Source organism: Pipistrellus hanaki, assembly GCF_964339955.1.
Source record: "Pipistrellus hanaki genome assembly, chromosome: 4".
Classification (NCBI taxonomy): Eukaryota; Metazoa; Chordata; class Mammalia; order Chiroptera; family Vespertilionidae; genus Pipistrellus; species Pipistrellus hanaki.
Genome location: NC_140506.1, coordinates 99979035 through 99992513, shown reverse-complemented (window position 1 = coordinate 99992513; position 13479 = coordinate 99979035). Strand labels below are relative to the sequence as shown.

The 13479-nt window shown below is 57.4% G+C and overlaps 1 pseudogene across 1 annotated transcript; it reads right to left on the bottom strand.

Moving 5' to 3' along the window:
* Positions 1-2939: 2939 nt before the first annotated feature.
* LOC311622056 (ubiquitin carboxyl-terminal hydrolase isozyme L1-like) lies at positions 2940-6828 on the bottom strand (annotated as a pseudogene). Its single transcript has one exon. The product of its transcript is annotated as a ubiquitin carboxyl-terminal hydrolase isozyme L1-like (transcript).
* Between the last annotated feature and the right edge of the window lie 6651 nt (positions 6829-13479).

The following is a 13479-nucleotide window of genomic DNA, read 5'->3' as shown; positions in this document are numbered from 1 at the left end:
CATCAAGCAGCAGACTTGGGAGGACAGGGAGAGGACTGGCTTGCCTCAGAGTAGATGCAGACGAAGGGGTAGGCTCCCTCGGAAGCCGTCAGCACAGGTGCTTGCCTGGGGCTGTCCTCTCCAGACGCGCTGGCTCGCAGCTGGAGGAGAAGCCCGAGGCCTGGTCCTGGCCAGACTTGTCTGGACACCACATGTGAGGTGATCCAACTCACTTGTCCAGTTTAACTTATTTAAAAAAAATATTTTAAAATTGATTTTTAGAGAGAGAGGAAGGGAGGGCGAGAGAAAGAGAGAAATATTGATATGAGAGTGGAGCCCACAGCCTGCCTGAGCTTGTGCCCTGACCGGGTATCAAACCGGAGACCTTTTGGGGCACAGGATGACACCCAAACAACTGAGCCACACTGGCCAGGCCAGTTTTACTTATTTGTTTATTTATTTATTTTTTTAGTTTTATTTTTAATTGGCAAACTTTGATTCTCATTTGTCCTCCCAGGCAGCTTTCTCTCTAGCAAAGAATGTGCTGGCCATTGGGCTTGGGCAAACAATTGCATTTCTCATTGTAAACGAATACTTTGAAATGATGGCTTACCTACTAACCTCGGTCCGGGTGAGTCCCCTCAGAGCAGTAAGTCACCTGCCAGGGTCTGGCCACCACTGCAGCCTAATACACTCGGGGCTGATGTGAAAGCCAAGGCCGGAGCACGGGCCACACCAGGCTGTCCGGAACTCGGCAGCCCGCGGCCTGGGGCCTTCCTCTCTCCCAGGTCCTGAGTGCAGTGTCCGAGCAGGGGCTGCTGGGTGACAACCATCAAGCCTGTAAGATGTGGAAAGCCGTGGTCTGTCGTCCATGACGCTCCGAGGGGAACAGCCACACCCAGGCTCCAGCCCCTGCGCAGTCCGGACGGCACAAGCTCCCAGCAAACCCTGCTCTCCCCTGGCTCCCAGCGAGGAGCGTCCACGGGCTCCTTCTAGCCGTGGGAGGCAGGGCCTCGCTGCAGCGCCGAGGCCTGAAGGCCACACAGGCCGCAGGGCTGTGGCCCCTCCTGAGGAGTGGGGCGGACACCACCGGGGCTGGGAGGCCTGGGGCTGGCAGGGCGCCTGTGGCTTTGAGCCGGACGGTGTGTGAATGTGTGGGGCCCGGGTGGCCTGGGTGAGGGGGGTGTGCGCTGGGCAGGTGCCGCCTCTGGCAGCACGAGGGCTGCTCCCCGGGGCCTGCGTGACTGACGAGAGCCTGCGCCTGGGCAGGGGAGCGTGTCTGTGCAGCCTGCGCACCGACCAGCCCACTGTTTGCCACCTCAGCGCTCCTGGGGTGCATCCCCGTCCCCCTGGGAGTGCCAGTCAGGAACCGCTGAAATGGAGGGGGAGACCTCCATTGCTCCCCAGAACGGGCTTGTCTCCGGCCGTGGCCTGTCTGGTAGGTGGGCAGCTTGCCAGTCGAATGCTCACTCTGGTTTTCTCTGGTCCACAGCATCTTTTGGCTGGTTCTGTGGTGTCACACCCCTGCACCCACTTACCCCCAGTTCTCTCTGCATTTCGCTGCTGCTCAGTTGTGTTTTTTGAAATTTAAATGAGTTGAAATAATCCCAGAATATATCCCGCTCCCTCTCCCTTGGGTTGGGTGCGTGCAGGGATAGAAGTGAACCGAACACTTAGCCATCATCTTCTCTTCACTGAGGCTGGGAACGCCGATTTTCTGCCCGAAGACACTCTGCACACCACAGCCTGCCAGCGCCCAGGTCGGCCCAGCATCGAGCACGGAACCTTGGCCTGTGGGCAAAGCTTGTCCGGAGCGCCCGTCTGAGGCTCTGTCAGCCCGCGACCTCCTCCTGGCAGCCACTGGCCTCCAGCGGTGATTCACAGGGACCTCGGGCAGCATCGAGGCAGCTTCCTGTTTTGCAAATAACCTGTGATTCCCCGTGAACAGGAGCTTGCTGCTCAGGTGACCTGCTCGGGTAAGCCCCTTGGGGCTGCTGGGAGGCGCGGGAAAGATGGGTTGTGTGTGTGTGTGGGGGGGGGGGGCACGGCAGCTCTGGAGTAATGCGGGCCAGGGTATGGATTTGCAAAATGTGCCCCTTGGGTAGACACAGCCCCAGCCACACTGTGCTCTGTGCCCATGGGTTGTGCATATGTGCTCTTTGGTTATCTCTCCCACCCCCACCCCCCACCCCCCGCTCTGAGTTCTGTCAGTCTGCTCCAGCATCCATGCCTCTGGGCCTGTTTGTTCATCAGCTTAGTTTGTTCATTAGAGTCCACATGTGTCACTTCTCTCTCTGATTGGCGTGTGTCATGTAGCGTCATAAGAGAGAGAATAACCGACCCTCTGTGCCTTCTCCTCACGCCCGCCTCGCGCCGGAAGCATTCTGCTGTGACAGGCACCGCTGGTCCCGTCCAGAACAGAGAACACGGCGGGTCAGCGGTTTCCAGCGTGAAGCCGCTGTCAGGGCTTGGACTGGGCCCTCAGAGCTCACGTCTGTCCACCCCGAAGCCCAGTCTTTCTACTACCTTCTCCTGCGGAAACCACGGGGTGGGTTTGGCCCTGTGTGGTCCCCCACCCCCAACCCCGCCCCCTCCCCGATGGCAGCGCCCTCCATCTGACCAGCTTCCGACTCTGCCCGAGAGAAATGGGTTAAGAGGTAAATGAGCAGAAGGAGCCTCCTGTCCAGTTGGGAGAGGGCGACAGGTCCTCTGGCAGCTCCCTGTTCTCCCTGAGAGGCGCCTGAGGGAGGAGCCCCTGCCCGCTGCCACTGCCCTGCTGTGTGCTGCCCTACTGTGTGCTGCCCTGCTGTGTGCTGCCCTACTGTGTGTTGCCCTGCTGTGTGCTGCCTGCTGTGTGCTGCCCACTGTGTGCTGCCCACTGTGTGCTTCCCTGCTATGTGCTGCCTGCTGTGTGCTGCCCGCTGTGTGCTGCCCACTGTGTGCTGCCCTGCTGTGTGCTGCCTGCTGACCGCTGTGTGCTGCCCTGAGCAAACCACTCAGCCCCGTGGCCACTCACTGCAGTTTGCTTGGGACTCCCACAGGTTTAGCACCGGGAGTCCCACATCCCGGACCACCCCTTCCCTGCAGACCCCACACCCGGTCACCCTGCCCTAACCCCAGGCCTCCATCCGGCCCCTTCATGACACTGCAAAGCAATCTGCAGAAAAGAGAGGGGCAGCATTTTTCTTCTTTTTATCTTATTACACAGTCATGCATGCTGATTGCCGGACACAGAGAGAGCCCCAAAAGCCCCATGCTAAAATGCTAATACACATCCAAAAGATGCGCAAAGTCACTCTTAAAGAAATGCAAGTCAAACACAATGCCACTTGCACCGCTCAGATCTGGAAAGAAAATGAAAACACGGAGAATGCTTAATTTGAGCTGGAGAGGCTGCAGGGCACGTGTGTCCCCTCACCTGTGGTGGGAGGGAGCGTGGCGGAGAGCTGCAGGCTGTCAGAGGCCCGGGCACCTCTCCCGGCGTGTGGATGTGCACGCCTGTGTCCTGCAAACCTGTGAGGAATGCGCCCTCAGGAAGCCTGTGTGGGTCCGTGAAGGTGATCTGGGAGAATGTCCCGCACAAACACCTCACTGCTGGAAGGAAAACGGGCTGATCCGGGGCCCACGACGGGGTGACAGCAGGACCCTCGTCCTCTCCCTGTGCCTCCGAACACAGGGCTCGCCGATGCCGGGCATCAGGACCCGGGCTGTGGGCCGTCCTCGGTGCTTTGTTTTGGCGGGTCTGGTGCGGAGCCGGACAACCTGCATTTCTGAGACGCCCTCAGGGGATACTGGCCCCAGGCCCACGCTGTCGGACCGCTCTGTGGAGGGAAATGAGAAGCCTTCCTCACATGCCACCCAGTCCGGCTCCGGCGGCAGCAGCAGAGACAGAGGCCTGGGCAGGCATCCAGCGGGGTGAGGGGTTCCCTCTGAGCACCCCCCCCCCCCGGCCTGCAGCCCCACCTGTCCACTCAGAGCCGGGCCAGGTAAAATGTGGCTGGACTCCTTGGCAACTTGAGTGCCAGAGATTCCTGCAGGCGGTCTGAGCCGTGCGCAGAGGAGGGGGGTCTTGTGAGCTGGCCTTGCTGAAAAGGTGCTCGGCTAGGGGAGGAGGGACTTCTGCCAGCTGTTTGCTGGTGTCTCTGAGCCTCCCCCCTCCGCGGGAAGCTGGGTCTGGTTCCAAGGACAGCTTGGTGCTTGGGGACAGAGGTGTTCGCAGGAGCCAGGCTGTGCGGGGACTAGCAGGTGCTGATCGCTGCAAGGCAGAGGGTTTTGTGTGTGGTATTGTCTTCTGCCTCCTCCTCTCTTCTACCGCCTCCCCTCACTCACTCACTCAGCTGAGCTGCTCTGGTCCTCTCCCGTGTGCATGTTCAGCTGGACTTTTCCCTGGGCCAGTTTCGCTCTGTCTTGCTCATCAGGACTCTGGTCTGTGGATGATGAGGAACATGAGAAAGGAGGCGGGAACACCCCTTCTTGGAAACCCCCCCAGCATCCCCATCTTTGCTGGAATTGCTCAGTGTCCCAGGAAAGGTCTAGGAAGGAGGGAAGGAAGCTAGCCACGTGGGCTTCGCTTGCTGAGGTCTCTGTCCCCTTGGTGCTCCATCTTCTGTGTCCACCAGCTGGCCCAGCTCCGTGCAGCCCTGCAAAGGCCATGCTGGTGCCCACTCCCCAGTCCTGCGCCTTATCGAACCAGCGCAGTCCGTTCACGGCACTTGCTTCATTCTGGACTTGGCTCTCTGGCTCTGTGCTATGTACTCTCCCCTTTGTCTCTTCTCAAAAATTCCTTCAGTTTTCCACCAAGGCTACACAGTCCTGGGTTCCCACAGTCCTGGGCTCCCAATCCTTCTCCCTGGTAACCGTTGCCTCACCCTTCCTACCCCAGCGCTGCGCCTGCAGACAGCAGCCCCAAAGGAAACTGGGGATTTCTTCTGAGAAATCCTGCCCTGAACTGGAGAAGAGAGATTTGAACTTGGAAGCAAATGCTTCCCCTCTCCCCGCTCCCCCGAGGAAGGCCAGCACCCAGCGTCAGCCTCACACCAAGCCCACACAGTTCACAGGAGTCTGTGAGCGGGAGCTGCCAGGAAGGGGCCCAAGTGCCTCCAGCGAATGGAGCCCCATGGCAGCTGGGGCGGTAGCGGGCTGGGCTGGCTGGCTGCTGTCCACGGTGCTGAACCCACCACCGAGTGCCTGGGAGAGAACAGGCTTCGAGTCCTAATAAAAGGCGCCCCAGGGCTGCCTCTGGAAGCTGAGCCCTCTGGGGTCGCGCGCTGGGCCCCAGGTCCACTGGGCAAGTAGGAGGACCAACAGGGCACGCCTGGCTGGCACCGTGCGTGGTCCTGGCGACACTGTTCACTGGAATCTTTAAAGCACCCGAGTGTAGTTTTATTGCCTTCGCGTTACTAACGGGGAAGTAGAGGCACAGAGAAGGTGCTCATTGCGGCCAAGGCCATGCACGGCTAGGCGGTGGGGCCAACCCGAGGTGCCCACCCCGAGGCGGGACAGGTGACATCAGGCCGCATGCCCCCGAGGCTAATGCTGATGGCAGCTGCCCCGGAGCCGCTGGCATCTGGCAGGTCAGCAGGCCACATGTTTTCTCCCCGGGACACTTCAAATTTCTGTTTTAAACTCGGTGACCATTTCTTTTTTCTTTTTTTTTCTTTTTCCAGAGAAAAGTTTTATTCCTTTTAAGGAAAAACAACTGAAACCACATCCAAGGCCTTTACAGACACAAAACAAAGCAGCCATTTAAAGCATTATATAGTGAAGGACATATAATGGGGAAATGCTTTGCCATCTGAAGCTTACATCAGACTCCTCAACCGACAGCTGAACTCAGCTAGCGCTTGGGTGTGATCAAGAGGGCATACAGCTACAGAACCAAAGGAGAACAGCTGTTGTCTACAACACAAGCATTTTCAGACTACACTGGTAGGGGTGCACTTCGATAGTGAAGGGCGGAGGGGAGAAGAGCAGTTCCTTCCCACAGGACTCCGGCTGCCTTGCAGAGGGCCGCGGCAGAGAAGCGGACCTCCCCTGCTCACGCTCGGTGATTCTCGGCAGACCTTGGCAGCACCCTGCAGCGGTGAGTCCTCTGCACTGGAGCCGTGGTTCACCGGGAACGGCATGCGTCCAGCCAGTTCAGAGGTGGCCGTCCACATTGTTGAACAGAATGAAGTGAAAGTTCTCTTTGTCATCTACCTGACACCGGCCTTCCCGGGCCACAGCGTCATGGCTGTCTGAATGGCCTCATTCCTTTCAAAGCACTTTGCTCTGTCATCGGGTGACAACTTCTCCGTTTCAGAACGAAACTGTTTCAGGACTGACCCATCCTCAAATTCCAGTTTGTCTTGATTGTTGGCCACGGAGTGTATAAGTCCGATGGTGCCACAGGAGTTCCCAATGGTCTGCCTCCTGAAGTACACCTTAGGGCTGACGTCTCGTCCCTTAAGTTCTTCGATCTGTTTTTTCCTGAAGTTCTCATGCTGGTTGGTGAGCGGAACAGCAGCAGCGCACAGGCGGGCGCGGGCACCGAGCGCGGCGCGTCCTCCAGCCCCAGCACGTCCACGAAGCGCCACTGGCCGGCCACCCCCAGCCGGGCCAGCACTGTGTTCAGCATCTCGGGGTTGACCTCCATGGGTTTGAGCTGCATCTTCCTGGACCACAGGTGAGCGAGGCCGCCGCCGGAGACAAACAGCCTCGGTAACCATTTCAAAAACCCTTGCTTTCCTCATACCCCGCCCCCCCCCCCCCCACACATAAACATACAAATGAACACGTTCCATTTGCCTCCTCATTTATGAAAAAGGGACATGAATATAAGCAGGACCTCCGCGTTAAAACGGGCGTTTTGTTTTAATTGACCTCTAATTCCAGCCACGCTCCCCAAGTTCCGCTGGCCCCCCAGCCTGGTGCTGCCCACAGGGCTCAGCGGCGGTGGCGCTTGGGAACTCCTTGGAAGCCAAAGCCAAGATGGAGCAGGGGTGGGGGTGGGATTGTGGCGGGGAGGGGAGAGGCAGAGATGGGGACATACATCCTGGAGCTGTGGGGTACGGGGCTGTGGCTGGAGAATAGCACAGGGGTTCTGTGCTGAGGGAGCTTGACTGACTGTGACAGCGTCACCAAGCCTACACACATATGTACCGTATCTGTAATTTCTTAAAATAAGAGTTTTAAAAAAATGTCAGTGAGAGAAATGGATGGAGAGAGCACAGAGGCAAGAGGCAGGCACTTGCCCAAGTTCATACCCTGGGCCATCGGGTCCAGAGTCTTGGGCTCCGTCCTCCACTCTGTGTCCCCTCCCGTCTGATAGAAACAGACGCTCTTTATTTCTGGGATCACCCCCTCCTCTCTCCATCCACCTGCAGAAAGTGATCCAAAGGGCCTCCTCCTGCCCACACTCAAGACTGGGCCTGCGAGTCCTCCACACAGAGCCAGGCGTGTGTGCCCTGGAGCAGTCCTCTTTGAGGACTCACCACGGACACCGAGAAAAAGACTCTTCAGGTCCGAAAGGACCATTGAGACAGAAATTGAGCACCATTTCCCCGCGACTTAGAGACAGTGTGTCTGAGAATGAAGTGAACATAAAGGAAGTCAGAGGCGAGGGATGGAGGAAGAGGCGAAACCTGGTGATGCAGATTGAGCATCTGTGCCTATACCGACACCTGCACCTATCTGTCATCTATAGTCCATACTGTGTGTATGTCTATGTTATATTTATAGCCATATCTAATATAATATATGCATACATCTATATCTATATCTATATCTATATCTATATCTATATCTATATCTATATCTATATCTATATCTATATCTATATCTATATCTATATCTATATCTATATCTATATCCAATCTATGTCTATGTCATCTCTCTATATTCTTAACTAACACATCCAGACTCATGGACTTCTTAGGTGTGTGAAGCAATATATTCACTGTTTTGGTGATTAGGAAGGTTGAATACCATTTCTATTATTTGCAACCAAAGAGTCCAACACTGGGGCCTGTGGATCAGAGAGCCAGGGCATGGGCCCCTTGCTACGTGCCTCCTCCACCTGACCCCATCCCAGCCTCCTCCACATGGGGTCCGTGCAGAGACTGGCCCTCTCCAGATGGTGGAGGATTCCAAGCTGAGCTTCCCTCTGTGAGTGTCCCGAGCCCAGTGCAAGGAGGGGCAGAGGGTGGCTGTGTCTTAAGAGGGAAGCAGCCTATCAACCCCACCCCCACCCCTTCACCAAAGCTGGGAGGCTCTGCCAGGGAAGGAATGGATTCTGGAGGGCAGAAAGGAGATGCTCACTCCACACCTCACTCCACCCTGTGCCCCTCCCTGTGCCCCACCCTGTGCTCCTCTTCCTGCTGGGGCTGGGCTAGTTTTCCTGCACCGGACCAGACCAGCCCCAGGCCCAAACCAGGCCGGAGCGGGAAGACAGCCTGGGGGGCGGGGTGGGGGGGGGGGTGGGGGGGGGGAGGGAGTGTTACCCTCTGGCTGGCTGGTCTTCAGGACCTGGAGTATCAGGCCGCCCTTCTGTTGAGATACTCCTCTCTGATCAAGAGGCTCCTGGGCCCAAGTGCTGAGCTCCCGTCCCTCGGGTTACAGAACGAGGCTTCTGGCAGCTCCGCACCCTGCAGTCCTGGGCCCAGGCCCTCCACAAAGGGAAGAGCGAGCGGGTGGTCTGCAGACACTTTCCTGCAGCTTCTGAAAGGTGGGATTGTTTGCATCACTGAAAAGTAAGGATGCTTGGTTTCAAGATCTAGACTTTGGGATCGTCTTAGCAAACCTGGAGGATCTTGTGAGGCAGCTGCTGTGCAGGGCTGTCCCAGCGGAGGGCGTGCAGCCGTCAGCCCGCCCACTCCGGTCTCTGGTGTTGCTCTGGGTTGGGCCCAGCTGTGTGTGCCTGGATCTGCCTCCGTCTGCCCGTCCTCCCCCTGGGAGCTGGGGTGTCCCTGAAGGCTGCCCGGGCTTCCTCTGAGCCGGGACCACAGGCTCCACGGGACTTCCTTCCATACTTCACTGGTGGGCCTTTGGGCTCCAAAGCTCTGAGACTCAGGTGCCTGCAGGGAGGAGGCGCTGAGAGAGGAGATGCGCACATCTTAGCAGCCACAGTGCTTAAGTGAGTGGCTGGTGACGTGGCTCAGACCCCGTTTTCCTGTGTATTGGGCTCACTTAGGTTCTGGGCTGTGCCACCTGCTGGGTGGTGAATTGAGGGCGTTTACTATTTCCAGGTATCGAGACTCGCTCCAAGCTGGTCTCCAGGGGTGATCTTCTGAGACTCACAGGCCCCAGGAGGCACCTTGTCCCAGGGCGACAATAATCAGTCCTTCCCGGGTTCCATCCCCTCTTGTGCAGCACACCTGGCCACACGGTGCCCGCGGGCTGCAGGCGGGGAGGTGTGCTGTCAGGACACAAAGCAGACGTCCACTGCTGCTCCGTCTTGGACAGCATCTTCTGAATCCTCACGTAGGGGTTTTTGATGCTGCTTAGAATATTCAGAGGACACGGGCCTGGAGCAGCCATGGCGCTCGAGCCCCTCCTCTGGCCTGCGGACACCCAGGAGCCGTGAGCCTGGCGCTCCTCAGCTCTGCCAGGTCGCCGCACCCGGGAACCCGCACTTTACCGAACCACACCCACCCAGTAAAATGTCCTCAAATAAAGACCGAGACTTACCTGATGCAGGCTTTAAACTTTGGAGGAAAGTTAAAAACATTTATGGGCAACACAAGTGGCGTTTTCACAGGTGGTGCGTTTGATAAGATGGGCAGGGGAGCGTGCAGTGCTGAGGGCCGGTTTAAAGGCTTTACGCACTGAAAAGAGTCTGGTGCTCCAGGCCTGCCACTAAGATTCCCAAAGAAAAACAACACCAACGCATAACACGCACGGGCACACGTCGCAATAGCTCCCTGCTAGACTCCTCTGCCCAGAGAGCGGCTTTACCACCTTCCTGAGACGAGGCCCTGCGGGGACCAGCCCGAGGCTGCAGTCCGGCCCCAGAGGCTGTGGCCGTGGACCAGGTGCTAACGCTCTGGAAGGGCTAATGAGCTCCTTCTCTGCGCTTTGTCTGCCGGGGGCCTGGCAGGCAGCCTTCCAGGCCCAGTGGGGCTCCCGCACTTGGCCGCCCCTCCCCCCCCCACCCCAGCCAGCTCCTTTGCAGGGCCCTAAAGGCTAGCCATGCTGCCACCACTCGTCCCAGGGCTTGGCAGCTCCTGACCCGTGCTCGTGTCCTCGAGGCCCTACTGGTCCCTGCTGCCCAGGCCTTCCCATCTGGGCAGCAGTTGAGGGCCTTGGCCACAGGGACTGCAGAGCTGCTCTCTCCAGTGTCCTGCTGGGGCCGGGAGGCAGACGGGGCTGGAGCGCTGGCTTTGGTGTGACTTCCTGCAGGGCCCTCTCAGCCTGGAGCATCTTCCTGGTGCTTCCCGAGGGAGCCCCATGCTATAGTCACAATCATCTGAGGGTGAAACACATGCACCAGTGATCACCCTAGGAGAGTGGCAGCCATACTTGCTTAATGCATTTAATAACAGCCATTGTGGCCCCAAGTAATAGTAGCTTTTATATTACACTAGAGGCCTGTTGCACAAAATTTGTGCAAGTGGGGGGGTCCCCTCAGCCCAGCCTGTACCCTCTCCAATCTGGGACCCCTTGGGGGATGTCCGACTGTCTAAACCAGCAGTTGGACATCCTTCTCACAATTCTGGACCACTGGCTCCTAAACACTTACCTGCCTGCCTTCATAACCCCTCCCCAACTGCCTCCCCCCACCTGATTACCCCTCACTGTCTCTGCATGCCCACCTGATTGCCCATAACTGCATCCCCTGCTGTCCTGGTTGCCCCTAACTGCCCCCCACTGCTGGCCAGGTCACCCTAAGTGCCCCCTCCCTGCCAGCCTGTTAGCTCCTAACTACCCCCACCCCAGCCTGGTCACCCCTTACTGGCCAGCTTGGTTGTCCCCTTTGTTGGTCTGGTTGCCCCTAACTGCACCCCCTGCTTTTCTGGCCTTGTCCCCCCGCCCACCTGATTGCCCCACATAGCCTGCTTGTTTAGTCATTTGATTGTCCTTCACTAACCCCTCTGCCAGCCTGGTCATAGGCAGCCTCATTGTGATGGCATGATGGTCAATTTGCATATTACCTCTTTATTATATAGGACTAGAGGCCTGGTGCATGATATTCATGCACAGAGGGCAGGGGTCCCTCAGCCCAGTCTGCACCCTCTCCAATCTGGGACCCCTCAGGGGATGTCTGACTGCCTCTCACAATCTGGGATCACTGATCTGCCTGTCTGCCTGATCACCCCTAACCCCTCTGCCTGCCTGATCATCCCTAACTGCTCCCCTGATAGCCTGATCTGCCCTAATCACCTCTGCCTCATCCTATACCTGGGACCCAGGCTTCCCTCCCTCTGGCGGGCCGCAAGCACCCAGGACCCAGGCCAGCTTCATCCAGGCTGGCCTCAGCTGCAGGGCAGACGCTAGTGCCCAGGACCGTGGGGGAGGGAGGCTTGTCCCTCTCCTGGGCCACAGGTGCAGGTGCTGGCACCCAGGACCACAGGGTGTGCAGCTTGTCCTCCCAGGCCGAGCTGCAGGCACAGGCGCAGCCGCTGGTGCCTAGGGCCATGGGGTGGGCAACTTGTCCCTCTCCCGGGCCGCAGCCTGGCTGGTCCCCATTCTCCTCTCCCCAGCAGTGGGGGGCAGTTATGGGCAACCAGTCTGAGCAGTTAAGGCATGAGGGCATGATGATGTGAAGGCGTGATGACCATTTGCATATTAGTTCTTTTTTATTTAGGACACAGCCTGCTTCATAGGAGTCAGGCACTGCTCATAAATCCTCAAGCCAATAATAATAATAATCCTATCTAATAAAAGAGTAATATGCAAGTTAACCATCACTCTGCGACAAAAATGGCGGTGCCCATAGACACAAGATGGCGGCGCCCAGTCCTCTTAGCCCCGTTGGAGTCCTCAAATCCGCCAGTGGCAGAAGTCCAGGGTGTTTAGCTGGGAGGCACCTGCCCCCTATACAGCGATCCCTGCCCAGTGGCAGCAGCCTGGGGTGTCTGGCTGGGAGGCGCCAGTGCCAGGCGCGATCCTGGCTAGCGGCCACAGCCTGGGCTGGGATCTCAGGCTGGCAGTGAATCTTCAGGCCAGCCGCAGCATCCTGGGCTGGCGCCATGCACCCCCACCACACGATCCCCTAGCCGCAGCAACAGCTTGGGCTGGGGTCTCAGTCTGGCAGGGCCTTGCACCCAAGCCACATGATCCCTTGGCCCAGGAGGCAGCCTGGGCTGAGGTCTCAGCCTGGCCAGGGTGCGATCTCCTTCCAGTGGTGGCAGCCTGGGGTCTCAACCATTGAGTCACACCAGCCAGGCAGATATGGAAAAATTTTAAATGTTTCTTTTAAAAATATATATTTTATTGATTTTTTTTTTTTTTTTTTTTTTACAGAGAGGAAGGGAAAGGGATAGAGAGCTAGAAACATCTGTGAGAGAGAAACATCAATCAGCTGCCTCTTGCACACTCCCCACTGGGTATGTGCCCCCAACCAAGGTACATGCCCTTGATGGGAATCGAACCTGGGACCCTTGAGTCTGCAGGCCAACGCTCTAACCACTGAGCCAAACCTTTTAGGACTGTCCAATATGCTAAAACATACATACACACACACACACACACACACACACACACACACAAACAACCACAAAAAAAACACAAAACCCCACTATGTAATAAAGAGGGAATATGTAAGGAGGGCATTTGGGGTTGACTGGGGTTTTAGGGGAGGACAGTTGGGGACCATTGGGCTGGCAGGGGAGTGGTTAAGGAAGTGATCAGGCTGACAGCAGAAGCGGTTAGGGGAAATTAGGAAGGTGGGCAGGCAAGCTGTTGGGAGCCAGCAGTCCTGGATTGTGAAAGGGATGTCCAACTGGCCACGGATTGGGCCTAAACAGGCAGTTGGACATCCCCCAAGGGGTCCCAGATTGGAGAGAGTGCAGGTTGGGCTGAGGGACACCCCCATCCTGAGCACCAATTTTGTGCACCAGGTCTCTAGTAATTAATAATAGATAACATTTATTGATAATTAGGCAATGCTTTGATGAACTTAGTCTCCAGAAGACAGACATGTGAATGGATGGATAACTTGTGTGAGTGGTCAGGGCTGTGTCTCTGCTGAGATGGGGCCCAGGCCCAGGGTTCTGGTTCATGTGCATGCGTGGGTTGCATGAGGGCAAGGTCACTCTGATGGGAGCATGCTGAGAGTTCATTTCCAGAGAAGACAGATGGCATGTCCAGGCCACATCCCTGGGCCCTCGTTCGATTTCAGCAGCAGCATGGTGGGCACTTCTCATCATGTGGGCAGTGTCCCACCTCAAGCACCTGCCCTCTCTGTGCTTTCCGCCTCAGCTCGGGCAGGCAGGGGAGGCAAGCCTTCCAGGACCTGGGTCCCAGGCTCTGCTCTTCAGAAGGACAGTCACTCCTATTGTCCAAGGGGGCCTGCGTCCCTGT